This window comes from Ambystoma mexicanum, chromosome 2q (assembly GCF_040938575.1).
Source record: "Ambystoma mexicanum isolate Mex_15411 chromosome 2q, UKY_AmexF1_1, whole genome shotgun sequence".
In the NCBI taxonomy this organism is placed as follows: domain Eukaryota; kingdom Metazoa; phylum Chordata; class Amphibia; order Caudata; family Ambystomatidae; genus Ambystoma; species Ambystoma mexicanum.
In genome coordinates this window covers 1,355,250,076-1,355,269,434 of record NC_090924.1, presented here as the reverse complement: position 1 = coordinate 1,355,269,434, position 19,359 = coordinate 1,355,250,076, and the positions used below count along the sequence as shown (strand labels likewise).

The following is a 19,359-nucleotide window of genomic DNA, read 5'->3' as shown; positions in this document are numbered from 1 at the left end:
TCTTTTTGATCGATTGGGGTCGAACAGGTTTATAGTCTGTGGTCAAGGGTTATCTTTTACCTTGGAATTCAGGGGTCCTAAAGCCAGGGCATTTGGTGGCTATCATTTAGGATCGGGACTGGTGGGGGTTGGAGGCCTGTGCTTTCCTTCTCTTGGGATCGCACTGTTCACATGCACTAAGCCCTCCTCCCGTGTCCTTGCAGGGCACATTCTTCCCAGGGTGCAAAGGTTGGCAACTTTTAGGACAATGGATGGTTTATGGTTCTGGCCTTTCTCATCAGTGCCTGGGATATAACCTATTCCTTCACTCATGTTCGTGGCCTAGGTCTGCAGTGCTGGCTGTCGTGCTACATTTAAGCTTTGTTCCACAGTATGGCTGCTAATATCAAAGATATCTGTTATTCTCGCATGTGTGCCTCCTATGAAGGATGCAATAATGTAATCGTGCAGAAGCCCGAAAGAGCGCTCCCTGGTCTCTTACAGTACCTGCAGTGACCTTTGCCTTATCCAAAAGTGCTTAGGGGTGAGGGAAGATTGTGTCTCCTTCCCAACATACTGTGTCAGTAACGCCAAACTGCGGTATGACATCCTCACGTAATAAAGTATGTGATGGTACCTATGATGCCACTAGGACTATTAATAATGGCGACAGATGGTGACCACATAACACGTGAAACACCTCACCATACATCAGCTAACGGGCACGATCCTTTAGCAATAGTTGGTCATAATATACTAAAATGCTGGATACTTAAGAAGTTGTTTACATTTTAAATCAATTTGCTTTCCATGAGAAAAGGGAATTACAATAGCAAGGTGACAAGTGCTATTCTTGAACAATAGGTATATGATGTCACAAACTTATAAAAACACAATGATAAAAGTGAAGGCGAAACACAGACACGTGCAATAGTGTTGGCATGCATTTCCAAATTAAATTATTTAATGTTAATAGTTTTGAGTTATTATGTTAATACAAACATTTGGAAATACCGTATTTGCAAGTTTGATGTATTGGTAGGTATTGGACTATCCGATCTACAAAATTGAATCTCAAATATTGAAATTAGTTCCATGCACGTATTACCCATTGGTTTACTAACATTTCCTTGCATAAATCAGTGTTGTTACAGTAGTCACTGACCAACTTCATCATTTGGTCAGTGGCTTGTCCACACTCATATTACGGGCATCGCTCCCGGATCCGGTGCAAAGCCATCAATTCACCCCTAGTGAGTCACTACATAGAATATGGCCACACGACTAAAGACTTACGTTGATGGGTGGTCGATGTGGTCAAGAATGCCTCTAATCCACTTCAGGCACTGGCCAATAAGGAGGCCCGCTGGATCTTTGCATTTGACACGATTGAACACGGTCTCAACAAAGCATCCCCAACTTGGTGCGAAATTTCGGGGTTTCCATACCCCTTTTCTTTTTTACCCCCTTTCCTCAATAATCTCAATGCCCCATATACTTTATTTCTCCTTTGGGGCGGTTCTCTATGCATTGCAGGGTATGAAGTTATTTCCCCCTGCCATAGCCGACTTTTTTATGTATGCTCCATTTAGTACAGCTCGCTTGCCATTGTCTCGCGTATTTTGTTTCTATCTATAATGTACCTCTTTATATTTAGTAGATAGCCTAGATACATATTTTCTGGTGATCAGGTTTATCTCCTCTTCATTTATTTTTTCTGCCTTTATTTAGGCCAGCCTGTCATCTCACATGACGTCTCGTGCATTTGGAAGTCTTTTCTATTTGTGTAAGAGTCACAACTCCAGTCCTCGTTCTATGCGCTTCTCATATAGCTACAAGCTCTTGTAGGCCCCTGTCCCGCGCACTCGAATCGCCTTGGTCTTTGACTCGGAGGCATACTGCAGGTAAGCATTGCTTTGCATGCTGCTCATACCCAGCCCATTTTGTCGTGTCCCTCTCGAGAGTAACAGATGTTCCCATTTATATTCCTAGCAACTGCACAGATCGCGCATTCAGATTGCTAGGTCGGGTGCAGAGATATTTCTGTCCCCCGCCCAATTAGTGCCCGATTCCTACGGCGCTCCGCTACACACGTCTGTATTACTCACCACAGGTTTGTTCACTTCTGTGAACTTTGATTTCTACACTTACATAACTACATACGTGTTTTTCAATTCCTTATGTCACCCATTTTGCTGTAGATGTGCCTGCGTACTACAGAGGGGGTGACACTTGCCTGAGTGTTCCAGTCATAGTGACTTTTCTTCGAAATGCCTGATCAGGAGGCATCTTCAATAATACTCTAGGTATGGACTTGGCTCACCTTTAAAGGGTCGTGGAGGTTCACTCTCCACAAATCACTAAGTATGGGTGTTTCTGCTCACACTCATTTCTATCCCAGGTGCCTACATTTATCCTTAGTCATTCTAAATCCTTCTATTCATTAACTTACCCGTTCCTTGGGGTATTCTTTACCACTGCTGCACTGTGCCTATGGGCCTCTGGGCACTACTCTATGGGAAATGGGATTTAGTTGTAGGGGGCCTGCCTGCCACCTTAAAGGGGTGTCTGCCTGCTGTTGTGTCCCATTTGTTGGTACTCCTAAACCACCTTTCATACTATTACCTCACACTGAATCTCATAATGTTGAGATAACACAATATGATGTGATAACATCTGATTGCTTTTGTAGGGGCTGAATTTAAGATCGAATTTCCTGAAGAAGGTGGTACTTATCTGTCTTTACACCACTGAAATGCCAATTGTTCCACGCCCTAGGTATGGGTGCATATGTACCTGTGACCCGAGGACGCGGCCACCCACGCTCACCAGTGGAAGGCGTAGTACATCACTTCAGCCTGTGACATAACCTTCTAAGTTTTATGTCTTACTAAAAGCATTAGTGTACTTTAGTACATCATTCTAACCTTTGACACAACCTCCCAGATCTTTTGTCTTATTAAAAATAACTGTTTACATTACTCTGTCTGCTGCACAAATTCTTCTGTGTTGTGTTTTTTTGTTTCTTTGCCTGGGTTAGGCGTAATGCACAGTAAAAAAATGTTTCCTGTTGCATAACTCTTCATTTAGCTTTTTGGTGAAAAAGACTAACATTGATTTGTCATAATTAAGTTTACAAACTATACCCCTGAGCTAGTAAAGGGTCCGTTAGTTATGGTCTGCCCTTTCTTTCAATTTATGCACAGACAATTGCATGGTAAACTAAGATCTTTATTAGAACTAGCGTTCTCTGTGTAACTTGGATGGATAAAGACATATAACAGAATAAGTGTTTTTTGCTTTGCCAATTGTTTTTGCTGATTTCTCCTCATTTCTTCCTCCTCTATATTTTGTTCTCCTTCCTAACAAAACAATGTATTTTGTTTATATTTGTAGATTTGTTTATACATGTTTACTTATTTGTGTAAATATTTATGTATGAAGCCAACAAGTGGCTATATTCGTGTACTCTTTTCGAAAATAAAAAATGTATATTTTCTTTACATATGTTTGTTTGAATGTTGTATTATATGTGCTACCAATAATAGGCACAATTGAGGTTTGTCTGACTGGTGATATAAAAAAAATATATATATTTAACTGAATGATTCATTTTGTTTAAGCTGTCAATCGAATAAGTACTGATAGTCTTTTAAACCACACTTTAACTTGAGCCTGACGGGAACACCCTTTGTATTATGTTAGTTTTGTGCTCCATTGTGTTCCCAAGTTATTGGAGATCCTCTTTGTTTATACAACTTCATCATCTAACAGCTATCGGACCTTTCTATTTAGCCACTTGGCACATAGTATATCTAAGCCTACAAGTTAAATGCATTATTGAAATCTGTTACATATGGTATGTGCAAATAAAAAGAAGAGACGTGTTAAATATCGCCTATTCTCTGGACCTGTCCTGTATGTGCTGCGTGAGTGTGACATCACAGCATCTGAATAATGTCAGTAAGGGAATGCGTCTTACTGAAGTGTTCCGCCCAGTACTGTTGAAAGTCAGTTACAGCTCCGGTAGATCCCCTGTACATGGTTAATTCTACTTCTACTATTATAATTAATAAAATAACTTGTCTGTGACTTTAACTGGATTCTTGAGATTACCTATGTACCTTCATGCCACATGTTGGCAATGGGTCGGCCTTCCTGGTGACACTGAAAGGATCCACGCATTATTAAGGAAAGCTGTGGGGGGGCAACCGTGTTTCCAATGTTACCCCCCAGAAAAGGCCTACCACCCAGGGAGGCCTGCAGGTGTAATGTCACTCCACAGCCTAAAGATTGTAGGCATATTAAGGTGAGACCTGTAGAGCAAGGTTGGTTCACTCAGTCACTACACTGTACACATGGAGAAAGGTGTGGAGCAAAACGACCTAAGAGATGGAGAGGTGTAAATGTAATCTGGGACCATACTCTGAACCCTTCTGAGAGGTGGGATTACTTAAGCAGTGGTAGAAGTGTACCAGAAAAAGTAGTGGAACTGTGGTCTCCGCAGGGGAGAAGGTAGGCTGAAGCATAGTGCAACATGTGACGAGGTGTTGTGGCCAGGGCATTGCAATAGTCTGTGACTAGTAACTAAGACTCCTATTACAACTTTACACTTGCACAAGGATATGAATGGACAAATCCTTTGTATACAATGGTGAATATGGTCGTTAAAAGAAGAGGAATGGTAAACCGAAATAAATAAGTTTGACTCCGCTCCTGACCGTTCCTGCTCACTTTGATTTCTGACGGTTAGGCATCCTTGCATTCAGCACAGGGGAGAGTGATGAGAATAATGATATAATTGTTTATTTCTGATGCGTGTTAATCTCCTTAGATTTTCACAATCCAGCCAAAGCTCTCAACATCCTCAATTCTAACAATCAGGCTCCCTCGATAACATCTACCAAGAATATTACACCCCACATCAGAGGTGCCCTAATAAACGTCCATTCTATAGTAGCCCATGCCACAGAAATAGCAAACCTCATTCAATTAGACAAATTGGACTTACTAGCCATCACTGAATCCTGGCTCCATACTGCAGCAGTCCCTGCCTGTCATGGTCTCTGCTTCCAAAAGGTCAGGGTTTTCCCAACTCCCTTGGAAGCAGATCCATAACCCAGGTTCCGAGTGCCAACCAGTCCCAATTGGGACCTTTTGGACGCAGTCCTGGCGCCAGTGGCACCAGGCTCATAAATATGCCCAGTCCCAGCGCTGGAAGCGCCGGGCTCATAATGCTTGGGTGGACTTACCTGCAGCAGACCATGCTGCTTACTTGCCTGCCAGTTGAGTCTCTGATCCTCTTCTGTTTGGAACTACTTTTCCTGTTGGGTGGGGCTGGAGCCACTCCCTAGATTCAGAACACTGGAACTCTTCTGGAAGGCAGGAACTCTTTTCTTACCAGGAACTCTTTTCTTACTTAGGCGTGGCTGTGGAAGGAGACACTTAAGCACTACAGGAGGCTATTTAAACCACACCCGGTGGATGTATCTTGCTTTGCGTTATTCTGCACCCTCTGCAGCAGAACGCTCATCGTGTCTTCTGCATCCGGTCCTGGGCCTAAGGAAAAAGGCTTACCATCCTGAATCCAGTCTTCAGCAACTCCTATAAGAAGAAAGAACAGGTTAGCATTCCGGCATCTGAAAGGCAAAGGCTTACCTACTCTTCGTGCGCTCCGGAGGTCTTCACACTGCATTCCGGCATCTGAAAGACAAAAGCTTACCAACTCTTCGCACGCTCCGGAGGCCGTCGGCGCTGCATCCCGCATCTGAAAGAAAAAACAAGGTGCGTTTAAAGACATTGGGGAACTTTAATACTCACGTGCCATTACTCCTTTCCACATCTAACCCAGTGGGTTTCCCGGCACCCTGCAGCTGCTCCGAACTTGTACCTGCAAAATAAAAGACAGTTAGAGCGCATCGTGAAGCTGGCAACAAGCGCTTACTTACGTGCTTCCAGGCGCTTCTATTCATCACACGGGCTCCATCTTCAACTCACTTCAGCCCGTCATCCGCCATCGCCGGAACCCTGCAAAACAAGAGACATCATTATTAAAGACTTTAAAGACATTTGAGTTACTCGAAACTTACCGTTCGTGCAGTGAACGACGGACAGCAGTCCTCTGAAGTCAAGAGGCCTGCGCTACCTACCCAGTGAAGAAACTGGTTACAGCACCCTGCCCCGAGGCAGATGGAGAGCTCGGCATTCACTTACCTAAGGTGAGAGCGTTAACCTGTGGGGGTCTACAGGAGAGGAGAAGAGGAAAGAGATAGGGACACCCCAATAACCCCAGTTCATTAACCCCGTATTTTCTATCTGCAGACATCTTCTCTGCACGTCAGGCATACAGGGCACAGAGGTCCAGCCCAAAGAGCCAACCGGGTGCTGCACATCACCTTTGAAGATACGGTAGTCGCCCAGTCAAGACGGGCGCCTCTGCGAGAATCAGGTGAGCGTTACACTGCCCTCATGCTAGCTATCCCAGAGGGCTACACAATATTCAGAGCCGACAGAACCGAATACCGAGGCAGCGGCCTCGCCATAATCGCCAAAACTAATCTCAACATGAGACTTGCCCCAGCTGACAAATCTGACTCCTGCGAATCCCTTACAGCCTAACTGCCCATCGCCAACTCCCAAACTCTCACTATCCATCTTCTTTACAGACCCCCCGGTCCCTTGGGATTATTTGAGGAGGACCTCACCACCATCCTCACCGACAATTTAAAAAACGCAACCCAGAGCATTCTTCTAGGCAACTTCATCCTGGAGTTCAAAGAAAAACATGCCACACTAATTGTTGATATCCTGGTAGAACTAGGCTTAAACCAAAAAGTGACCCTTCCTACACATAAAAAAGGGAGGACCCTCGACTGAGTGGCAGACTACAACTGATTGTGCCTCCATCACCGCCATTTCCCCCCAGCCATGGTCTGACCACCACCACCTCCTCTCCTTCTCCCTTGAGGCCTTAACTACGACTCCCCCCCCAATAACACGCTATCCCCAGCCATTCCCACCAGAAACAAAAAAATATATCGCAGCCGAAAAGCCTGTCCCCCCTCATTCTTCCGACCCTGAACTCACTCACAGAATCCACCGACCCCCTCGCCCTCGTAGACGAATATAATAAAGTAATTACCTTATCACTAGACTCCTTGCCCCACTGAAACTAAGAAAAAGCAAACCTAAAAGGCATCTGAACACTTGGTTCTCCCCACACCTGAAAACACTTAGACTTGAAAAACGTAAAAGTGAACAGATATGGAGACAATCACCTTCAGACATTAATAAGACCAACTTCAATAAAATAACCGCTTGTTATAAGAAATAAATATTTCTGGCCAAGCAAGACTCCTACAACCAGAGAATCTCCCAATCCAACTCTAGCATAAAAGAATTGTTTACCATCCTTAAAGAGTTGGAAACCCCCATCCCAGTCCTAGACACGTGTGTGAAAGACAAACACTGGTGTATTAGTATCCAAAACACCCTATCCAACAAAGTAGCAGCCCTACAGGTTAAGATAACCAACAAAAAGAAACCCCTTCTCCGCACCACTCCTACTGCCAACTTCGCCCTGTCTACACAAAAGCCCACACCTAAACCTTTACTCCGCTTTAGTTTCTCCAAAGTATTCACCCTAGAGGTCGAAAAAGTCATTTGAGGGGATTGGGTCCTCCGACGTATTCCATATCTATGTCAGTAATCACCACAGCTGTGCTGCAGTGATTACTGTCATAGATATAGAATACGTCGTCGGACCATCCCTTCGAAAGAACGTTACCAGGTAAGAGAGTAACTTGTTCTACTCGCCCTTAAACCGTCAAACTGGCATGTTGATCCCTGCCCTTCGCAAATCATTAAAGACGCAGCAAGAGACCTTTCACCTTTCATTTCGAAACTTATCAACTCTTCCTTCTCCACAGAAATTATCCCTAGCAACCTTAAAGACTACTACTCTGGGCCCCTCTATACTCACCAACTACAGACCCATCCCCTTCCTGCTTAAAATCTTAGACAAGGTAGCTTACCTTCAAATACAGCAATACCTAGAACAGAACCACCTCCTGGGAGTCCGTCAATCTGGCTTCAGACCAAAATACGGGACTGAAACAGCACTGATCGACCTCAAGGCACAAATCGACACTCTGAGACAATGGTAAAGCCGCCCTATTACTACTCCTTGATTTATCAGCAGCGTTTGATTTAGTAGACCACAAAATACTCTGCAACCACCTAGCCTCGGCAGCCCATTTCTCGCGAGAAACGATAGGCTGGAGACAATTTTTCCTAAACAGGACCATGCATGTTTCTTCCACCTCCACATCTGCCGACCACATCCCCATCACCTGTGGGGTGCCTCAGGGATCTTGTGTTTCCCCCACTCTGTACAAAATCTTCACGAAGCCCATTTTCAATGATTTGGATGGCCTTGGTATCATCTACACCAACTATGCTGATGATACCCAGATCCTCATACTGTTGACGTGAGATTACAACAAGGATTTCGCCTTGGTGAATAGGGTGACCTCATAATCCAGGCATGGATGGCCTCTCATGGTCTATGCCTGAATGATGACAAGACTGAGCTCATCATCCTTGGCACCACGCTCAATATCAACAAACTAGGTCATAACTACACGAGCTTCATCGTAGACTGAAACAACATCAAGGTAGCCAAAGAAGTAAAAACTCTAGGTTTTTACATAGACTCCACCCTCTCCTTCAACAAACAGGTCAGCTCTATGGCCTCCTCTACAGCCTATACCTGTAAATTAATTAGAGTGGCCAAACCCTTCCTCTCCACCAATAGCTGCACCACCCTGGCCAGAGCCCTAATTTTCTCAAAACTGGATTTTTGTAATGCCCTATCCCTAGGAGCGAACAAATATATTACAAAAAAAATCCAGATTTTACACAACAACGCTCTTAGAGCAGCACTGAGCATCCCCAGAAAAGCACATATTTCCGACATAATGAGAGCCAACAACTGGCTCAGCACAAAAGACAAAATATAGCTAAAAGTAGCCTCACTTACACACAAGTGCCTTAATAAGGCCGCCCCATGATACCTCATAGACGGATTCAAGAGATACTCCCCCATCCGACCTACCAGAACCGCAAACTCCAACCTCCTCACAGTGCCTAGATTCAAACGCTCCAAAGTTGGAGGTACCAGCTTCCCGGTGAAAGCTGCTCAACACTGGAACTCCCTTCCCCCCGCCTTAGGGGCAATCCAAACTTACCCACACTTTACACTTAATTACATTCATTGGATCAAGGAAAACGACTGCTAACTTACCTCTGTCCATCCGTCCCTACCCATTCAGTGATTTGAAATTCTCTCCCTCCTGTGTACATATGGTAAACATCTGATATTTGCATTTATTTAGTATGTTGTACTCTGCATTCTTTCTTTTGTGTATATATATATATATATATATATATATATATATATATATATATATATTTCTGAGGCTTGTGGAATCTGCTTAGATCACATGCTGTGCATAGGCCGACATCTAGTGGAAGCTGCGGAGTATTACAGTTTGTTTTTCGAAACTCGAAAATGGGTGTCGACACAGGGCGTGCCAGTAATACTATCCCTAGTGTGACGTCCACTGTACCCATGATCCCTCACGCGTCTAGGACCTTAAGATTGTTTTTTCCGCCATACTGGTCGGAAGCATTTCACAGAGTTCGCTGGCCTTAGCCATACTTTTGCTAAATATTGTTATATTTACCCATTCCTCCACCCCAACGTCGAGTCACCGAACTTCCACACTCGACGCCGGACCGGAGAAGAATTAGACCGTCGACAGCTGCACAACGGATTTGGGCCTCGGAAGGCCTGCGGCCTTGGCCCGGGCCTTGGAAGGCCTCTGGCCTCGGCCCTGCAAGTAGGGAGAGTGGGGGGTGGACATACTGTACACTCTTTTGGTATATAGGTACATTCTTATATATTCCTACACTTAACAGCCCGCTGCCACAAGGTGCGAATGGAGGGTACCCCTTTCCAATTCTGCCCCAAGTGCAACCGCAAGTACCCTTGGGTCGACAGGCACGCCACGTGCAATCTCTGCTTGCCGAAGGGAACACCCCGAGGCGAACTGCAGAGCCTGTAGTAGGTTTAAACCGAAAACACTTAAGGACTGTTCGATCAAGTGTTGGGCCCACCACACCAGGCGTCAGGAGGCCATGGCAGTGGAGGTCGCCTTCAGCAATGGCAGCGACACTGTACTTTCAGACGGCGAGGGCAACATGGCATCGAGAGACAGCCGAGCTCAAGTCCGCGACCTCGGAAGGTCGTCCGGCAGGGCGGCTATGGGGAAGACCCCCGGCGACACAAGCGCTACCCACAACACTTCCACAAAGCACATGAAATCCAACCGAGATTCATCGCGCACGTCGAGTTCTCGGAAAGAGGCATATGGAGAACGGTCCGAATCGGTGTCCTCTGGGCGTTCTCGATCTAGATCGCCGCATGACTCCAGGCAATCATCCAGTGTTGCCAAGAGTGCCTCGCTCCCCAGTGTAACGGAAGTTCGATCGTCTGGAGACGAAGCCGACTTCCATCCCCAGACCACACTCCAGGAGTCGGCGCCAGCAGACCGCGTAACGGCGGCTCCCCATTCCCTACCTCCACGTGCTAAAGAGAGGGACACCACCCCCGAACCTCGACGCCAGGCATTGGAAGGCTCCGGAAGGGCGTAAAAACAGGGAAAACACTCTTCCGCCCACGGGGAGAGGGAAAACAGAGGAAGCAGTCTCAGCCTCCTCACACACCTCAAAAACTTCCCACTCCTCATAAACAAACAGACAAGTCCCAGTCCTCTGTTATCCCAAGGACACCTGCTAAAACCAGTAAGTCTAGTCAGGATAAGGCAGAGAAAGCCCCAGAAAGGATAATTCCCAGTTCTAGAGAATGGTCTAGTGATGACATAGCCAGGGTTATGTCAAGGATGTCTTCATTGGCAGATTTTTACACAAAGAACCCTGAACACTTTCTCACCTATACTCCCGACGGGTCAGCACCCACAGGCTCTAAGGATCCAATACCACGGTCTTCGGACCCCTTCTACAGACAGCCCTACTCCCAATATCAAGAGGATACATCCTTTTGTGAGGATCCAGATTTGGGCATGTTGGAAGAGCAAACTGGTAAGGACTACTATGGGGATGATAGGACCAAGAAGAGGAAGTGGAAGAGCCGGAGACCTACAGAGTAGATTCCACGGTAGAGAAAGAACCCCCGATTACCGACTCTCCTGTCGACAATCAACCTCTCCTGAATGAAGTTCTGTCCCGAGCGGCAGAACATTTCCACATTGACACCCAGGGTGCTCAAGGAGAGAGGGACTTTGCAGAAGAGTTAGTGGGAGAAAGGAGGCCTGTTGCTCAGGCCATCCCTATCCTTAAGTCTATTCAGAGAAGGATAGACCCTTCACTTTTAAATCCTAACCTCACCAGGGCAGTGAACCCCAAGATTGAGAAACTTTTCAGGGCAGCCCAATCAGACCCACTGTATATAAGGGGGCATCTGAAACCGGACTCCCTGGTTGTTACTAACACCCGTAAGAGGGCTGGAACACCCTTGTCATCGTCCGAAGCTCCTCCCGACAAGGAAAGCAAGAAACTGTATGGTTTGGGCAGGAAAGTAGCCTCCACTTGCCAACTCCACCACCCTGTTGGCCAGCTACAACTGCCATCAGTGGGAAGAAGTCGCGGCACTCATAGACTCCGCCCCAGAACCCTTAAAGAGCCAGTTGGCACGAGTTGCGGCAGAGGGAAGAGCCGTTTCCGGTTGCATTTTAACGGCAACCTTTGATGCCGCGGATAACGCCGGCAGATTGATAGCAGAAGGAACTGTTATCAAGAGACACGCTTGGTTAAGGCAGTCTGGATTCAAAGCTGAAACCCAAGCATCTTTGTTAGATAAACCGGTGGTGCCGGATCTGTTTGGTAAAGCGGTCGAGGACGCGCTGAAAAATGCCAAGGACGAATATGAGACACTCAAATCAACAAACCCCCTAATCAGAGAGGGAATGGCAATTTTTGTCGCCCACGCGGCCAAAATTCCCAGAGAGGATCGAACTATTCCCTGGGGCAGGGTACACTGTGGAACAATAATAACCAACAGTCTACCCAGGGTTATGGCAGGGGTAATAAAAGAGGACGTTGTAGGGGTAGAGGCAGTCCCAGCAAAGGGGCGGCACGCCTCCACCAAAACAGTGACGCTCCGTTCAGGGTCCCTTCTGACGCAACCCCAGTAGGGGGACGCATTTCCAATTTCACCCAAGTTTGGGAAGGGATCACATCAGACAGATGGGTGCTGTCCACAGTATCCGCTGGGTACTGCATATAACTGTTAGAGCGTCCCCGGAACCATCCTCCATGACAAAGAATACACTCTTTGGAACACCAAAAGATCCTCCTCGAGGAGGCCGTCAATCTGCTAGCAAAGGACACGATGGAACTCGTCCCGGGACACCAGGTAAACAAGGGTATTTATTCAACTTACTTCCTTGTGCCAAAAAAAGATTTGACAATGCGCCCAGTATTGGACTTTGGGCCTGCAAACAAGTATGTCAAGCCCCAAAAATTTCGCATGACTACTCTCCAAGAGGTAATCCCCTTCCTAAAAAAGGGGGATTACATGGCAACATTGGACATGAAAGATGCCTATTTTCATATTTCCATGTTCCCAGCGCACAGAAAGTACTTGCGCTTCAAGGTGGACAGTCGGCACTACCAGTTCAAGGTACTGCCCTTCGGGATAGCTTCGGCTCCAAGGGTATTCACCAAGGTACTGGCGGTGGCGGCGCACACCTACACAGGGAGGCAATCCCAGTGTACCCTTACCTGGATGTCTGGCTCATCACGGGGGAGACCCCAGTAATTTACAGAACAACCATTCAAAGGACAAGCGACCTCCTCTTCGAATTGGGCTTCTCAATAAACGAGAAAAAGTCAAGTCTGGTGCCAAGCACTTCCAAACAGTTCCTAGGAGCTATCCTAGACACTCAAGAGGCTTTGACCTTTCCTTCCGAGGAAAGAATTCGGAATATACTGCTGCAAAATCCGCAATATTAGTCCGGTTGCCAGTTAACGGTACACAAAGCAATGCTGTTGCTGGGCATGATGGCGTCATATATTTACCTGGTCCCCCACGCGCGCTTGCGCATGCGTCCCATGCAGGAATGGTTGGCGAAACAGTGTTCTCAGTGGGGACGATCTAGTGGTCATTTCGCCAACACTTGTACAAAGCCTAAACTGGTGGACAAGAGAAAATCTGTCCAAGGGGAAACCCTTTTACGATCCCGAGATACAGGCGGTAGTCACAACCGATGCATGCCTGACAGGTTGGGGAGCTCACCATCTCCACCACACAGCTCAGGGTCTCTGGTCTCACTCAGTGGCCAAGAATCACATCAACCTGCTAGAGCTTCTGGCACCATTCAGAGCGCTTCAAGCGTTCGAGCCCTACCTGCTAAATCTGTCAGTGCAAATCCGGATGGACAGCACTACAGCCATGTTTTACTTGAACAAGCAAGGAGGGACTCGTTCGCCAAATCTGTCCAAGCTTGCCCAGAAAATGTGGAAATGGGCACTCAGGCGGAACATCTTCCTGTCATCACAACATGTTTCAGGGGATCTCAATTCTCTAGCGGATGCTCTAAGCAGAGACCCCCTCCCAGAAGAACACAAATCGTGTCTACACAGAGGCGTCGTAGAAGATTTCTTCTCTCAGTGGGGCTTCCCCACGGTAGACCTATTCGCCTCAAGCGAAAACGGACAATGCCCAGGATTTGCATCTGTAACGCTCACTTGATTTCCACGGAGGCGCTGGTCCCGGCTGAACTGTTATAGTCTCTTCAATTGAGAAGCGAAGAGCTCGGATGACTCTCTGGACTGGGCTTCCTCTTATTGACCGTCTGGCTTGCAGGGTAAGGTTTCTGCAGGCGGAAGAAAAAAGGGTTAATGACCGTTTGGCTGGACTTCCTCCTCACTAATCGCCAACTCTCCGAGTCCAATGTCCTGGTGAGCTCTCACCTTAGGCGTATAAATGCTGGGCTCTCCATCCTGCGACTTATGCAGGGGTGCGTGGGTTCCAGTTACGTCACTGGAGCTCCTCAAAGTCTTTTGTGGCCTTAGAAGTGGCACAGGTGCTGAGATGCCAAAAGGTGATGCCGCCGTTACTGCACGAGCGGATGCCAGTAGGTATAAAGAGTTTATAGTCTTGAAGAGATGGGCACCTTTAATGAAGTCTTTGCATTGTCTTTTTCAGGTGCCTGGATGCTGAGGGCGTTGTTCGTCCGTTGCCGTTGCACGTGCGAAGTACGTGAGTATAATGATCTGTGACCTTATTATAGCACCTCTAGCAATGTTCTTTTCTTAGTTGCAGGTGTCTGGACCTTGCGGGCGTTTTCCCAGTCGCGGGTGCACGTGGGGAAACACGTAAGTGTTAGGCTTTCTTGCAGTCTTTAATGGCACTTCAATAATGTCTTTTCTTGTTTTCAGGTGCCGGGCTGCTGCGGTTGAAGAGATCTTAATACGCGCACAACAGCAGGTAAGAAAAGTAAATGCGGCCGCCTTCACCCGATTCCTACTTAACAATGTTCTTTGTCTTTACAGGTGCCGTTAGGCTGCTGAAGAGATGGCCGCGAAGAATCCGTGAAAGCACAGATGGATCAGGTAAGCGAGCGCGGCTGCGAACGTGTTGCAACTTGCTAACCTTATGTTTCTTTTGCTTGCAGGTTCTGCCGGTGTCTGGATTCCTGGATGGTAAGTATAGTTCTCGTGTCTTTCTTCCACAGATTGCTGAGCTGAAGCTGGAGATGACACTGGAATGCTGGAGCTGACTCGGTGAGCGTCCTGCTGCAGATGCAGAATAACGCGAAGCACGTTTTCCCAATCGGATGTGGTTTAAATAGTGTTGGAGTGAATGGGTGTCTTCTTCCTCAGCCTCGCCCAGGTAAAAGAGTTCCTGTGTTCCAGAGCTAAGGAGTGGCACCAGCCCCACCCAGGTAAGAAAGTAGTCCCAGTTCAGGGAATAGTTCCTCCCAGCAAAAGGCTGGGGACTTCATCCTGCCAGCATTTGCAAAGGTAAGTATGCAGCATGGTCTGCTACAGGTAGGTCCACCCAAGCACCTTTGCAAGAATTATGAGCCCGGCGCCCCTGGCGCCGGGACTGAGGTTCCTTATGAGCCTGGCGCCAGAGGCGCCAGGACATGGTCCAAAGGACCCCAATAGGGGTTTGCTGGAGCCGGGGATGAGGGTCGTGAGCCTGCTTCCGGGGATGCTGGGCTTGACTTGGCTTCTCGGGAGCAGTGCTCATGACAGCATCCAGGTTCCCCCAACCAGACTCCCAGGGGAACGCCCTGTGGATGAACTGGTCAGGAATGTTTGCATACGCTTTTCCACCAACTCCTCATCAGGAAGGTGGTCAACAAGATGAACAGAGAGTCGATGACGCTCGTCCTGGTTGCACCCATGTGGGCGAGACAACAGTGGTTCCCACACTTACGCAGATTAGCCGTGTGCGAACCGATCAAACTTCCGGCCTGGTACAAACTACTGTCCCCGCACCAAGGTCAAACAGTGCATCCTCAACCCAACTCAATGAACCTGGCAGCATGGCTCCTGAGGTCATAGAGTTCGGACATCTCAATTTACCACAGAGGTGTATGGACATCCTAAAAGAATCTAGGAAGCCAAACATGAGGCACTGCTACTTTGACAAATGGAAGAGATTTGTTATCTGGTGCCAGAATAAACAAATCAACCCAGTTGATTGCACTCCTTCCACTATTGTTACATACATGCTCCACCTGCTGGATGCAGGACTGGTTTTTAACTCACTGAAGGTCCACCTGGCAGCCCTGTCAGCATACACCACTTCCCATAACAAGGTATCATGGTGGAAAGTACCAGTAGTTAAAACATTCATGGAAGGAGTAAAGAGACTTCACCCTCCTATTTCAAACCCACCACCAGGATGGGACCTTACCGTGGTGCTATCTAAGCTCATGGGCCCCCCCATTCGAGCCCATGCACAAAAGCAGTCTCAAACACCTGACCTACAAAATGGCCTTCTTAATAGCAATTACATCTATAAGAAGAGTCAGTGAAATTCAGGCTCTGTCAGTGCAAGATCCCTTCTTTACTGTCCATAAAGATAAACTGGTTTTATGCACACACCCTAGGTTCTCACCTAAATTTATTTCAAAATTCCACGTGAACCAGTCCATCGAGCTTCCGGCTTTCTTCCAAGACCCACAAAGCTCGTCTGAGGTGAAACTACACACACTAGATATGCGTAGGGCGGTCCTCTACTATGTAAACAAGACCAGACCGCTTAGGAAAACAGATCAGCTGCTTGTCTCCGTAGCTACAGGCAGAGAGGGGGATCGCGTCTCTAAAGGTGCCATCTCTAAGTGGATTATTAACTGTATCCAGCTGTGTTACTCACTTTCTGAAAAAACTCTGCCTTTCACGCCTAGGGCCCACTCTACAAGGTGGCATTGGGGCCACTCTGGCTTTCATTGCAAATGTACCCCTTGACACCATTTGCAAAGCAGCTACTTGGAGCTCTATTCACACTTTTACTCAGCGCTACTGCATTGACCCTCATTCCAAGACAGATACACAAGTGGGACAAGCGGTTCTAAGACATTTATTTGCTCATGACCCTTCTCACATCCCACCTCCTTCTTCAGGTATTGCTCGCTAATCTATGCACAGCATGTGATCTAAGCAGATTCCACAAGCCTCAGAAGGAATACATTACTCACCGTAATCGTATTTCTGATGCTTGTATCTGCTTAGATTCACATGCGACCCACCCTTCCTCCCCTCTGAGAGAAGGCGCATGGATGCTTGTAGTCTTACCTTTCTATCTGCTTGGATTATCTGTACTCGCGCTTCTCCTCATGCTACCTCATGGCAGAAAAAATACAATCTGAGGGTCCTACACGCGTGAGGGATCATGGGTACAGTGGACGTCACACTAGGGATAGTATTACTGGCACGCCCTGTGTCGACGCCCATTTTTGAGTTTCGAAAAACAAACTGTAATACTCCGCAGCTTCCACTAGATGTCGGCCTATGCACAGCATGTGAATCTAAGCAGATACAAGCATCAGAAATACGATTACTGTGAGTAATGTATCCCATATTTATGTGTGTATATATATATATTTCTGAGGCTTGTGGAATCTGCTTAGATCACATGCTGTGCATAGGCCGACATCTAGTGGAAGCTGCGGAGTATTACAGTTTGTTTTTCGAAACTCAAAAATGGGCGTCGACACAAGGCGTGCCAGTAATACTAACCCTAGTGTGACGTCCACTGTACCCATGATCCCTCACGCGTCTAGGATCCTCAGATTGTTTTTTTCCGCCATACTGGTCGGAAGCATTTTGCGGAGTCCCCTGGCCTTAGCCATACTTTTGCTAAAATATAGAAAAATTTACATCCTTTCCCCACCCCAACGTCGAACTTCGACACCGGCTTGGAGAAGAATTCGACCGTCGGCTGCTGCACAACGATTTGGGCCTCGGAAGGCCTCTGGCTTCGGCCCGGGCCTTGGAAGGCCTCTGGCCTCAGCCCTGCAAGTAGGGAGAGTGGGGGGTTGGACATACTCTACACTCTTGGTATATAGGTACCTTTATATCTATCTGCTTGGATTATCTGTACTCACGCTACTCCTCATGCTACCTCATGTCAGAAAAAACACAATCTGAGGATCCTAGACGCGTGAGGGATCTTGGGTACAGTGGACATCACACTAGGGATAGTATTACTTGCACGCCCTGTGTCGACGCCCATTTTCGAGTTTAGAAAAACAAACTGTAATACTCTGCAGCTTCCACTAGATGTCGGCCTATGCACAGCATGTGAATCTAAGCAGATACAAGCATCAGAAATACGATTACGGTGAGTAATGTATCCCATATATATCAATGTACATCAATGTAACCAAGCTGAAAATATACTTACTGCTTTCTGCGCCCTGATATCCCTCGGTCTGGCAGGCATTATAAGTAATAAAACAAACATGATGTGCATATAGTCTGACATCTATTGGTCATCGCAGAGTATTGCATCTTTCTTTCGAGGATCGAAAGGGGATGTCAACATGGGCATGGCCGTAATACCATCCCTAAAGTGCTGTGTAGTGTACCCAAAACCCCTCACGCATTGAGGTCCCTCAGATTTATTTTTCGCCCAACTAGTTAATCGACCTATGCAGAGCTCGTAAGAGTTGATATTGCAAATAGTTATTTCATTGTCCCACGACTGATGGTCGTCTAGTCTTTGACTCTTTTCTTTGACGACTACTTCGTGGGCCCCTACAATGAATACATCCACTGCTGTTCGGCGACCGGTGCTTCGATCAACGTCAGTCGTCCACGTGGCCTTGGCCATCCGGCTAGGCCCTTACAGCAGGGAGAGTGGGGCCCTGGGTTGATTTTTTTCTGAGAATACATTTCCTTTTCCCCTCTCTTACCCTTTCTGGTCTGGCTGCCGCCTTTTACCTATGCTATGGAGAGGACTGCATTTAACTTGTGTCCGTCGTGAAACGGAAAATACACCTGGAAGGACACCTATCGCAAGTGCAATAGGTGCATATCTTGTGACCACGACAAGCGATCATGTCAGTCCTGCAAACTCTTTCGTCCTAAGTGGTTAAAAGATAGGCGGACTAAGAGGTGGGTGGCGTAGGTGATGCAGGCTGAAAGTGGCTCCCCCGATGGCGCCTCGGATGACGAGGACTCTAGCGGCAGCCATGGCTCCGGTCTGGAGGCCATTGACCTTTCGGCAGAACCCTCCGGTTCCCAGGTGCCTGTCCCCAGCCCTGACAGGCAGACCACTGGTACTGCTATAGGGTGTTCACACCACGACGACAGGGGCACACACGCACCACCAAAGGAAAAGCACACATCCCCCAGAGCCTCCTCGACGGCTATGTCGAGGAAGCACCAAACGCCATCAAGCCCGCCGAAAACTTTGATGGTGCCTGCCGAACCTTTCGTTCCGGCGCCCTCCTTGGAACCGTCTTCTCGGGCATGCCACTGGGTACTCCATTCACAAGGGCGTTCCCACTAAAAAGCACATGAGTGCTGACACGCCGTCTAAGAGTGCGTCAGCGCCTAAGATTTCGACGGAGTCAACATCCGTGATGGCGCCTACAGGCATGTTGAAATCCATTATACAGCCACCGAAGTTACGCGAAAGAGTCTCGCGGCTATTGTTTCGGCAGCAGAAGGGCCTCGAAGCACCCCTTTCGTCAAGAGGAGTATGCTGAGAGCTCAGCCTCTCTCTAGGACTTTAACTGGTAAATCCCCCTGTTTCACCCTCCCCCTGAAGAGCCC

General features: G+C 47.4%; 1 protein-coding gene across 2 annotated transcripts in view; it reads left to right on the top strand.

Moving 5' to 3' along the window:
- The window catches only part of TOPAZ1 (testis and ovary specific TOPAZ 1), a 2,616,805-nt gene that overhangs the window by 1,698,309 nt on the left and 899,137 nt on the right, over positions 1-19,359 (top strand). The gene's annotated exons all lie outside the window — the stretch shown is intronic.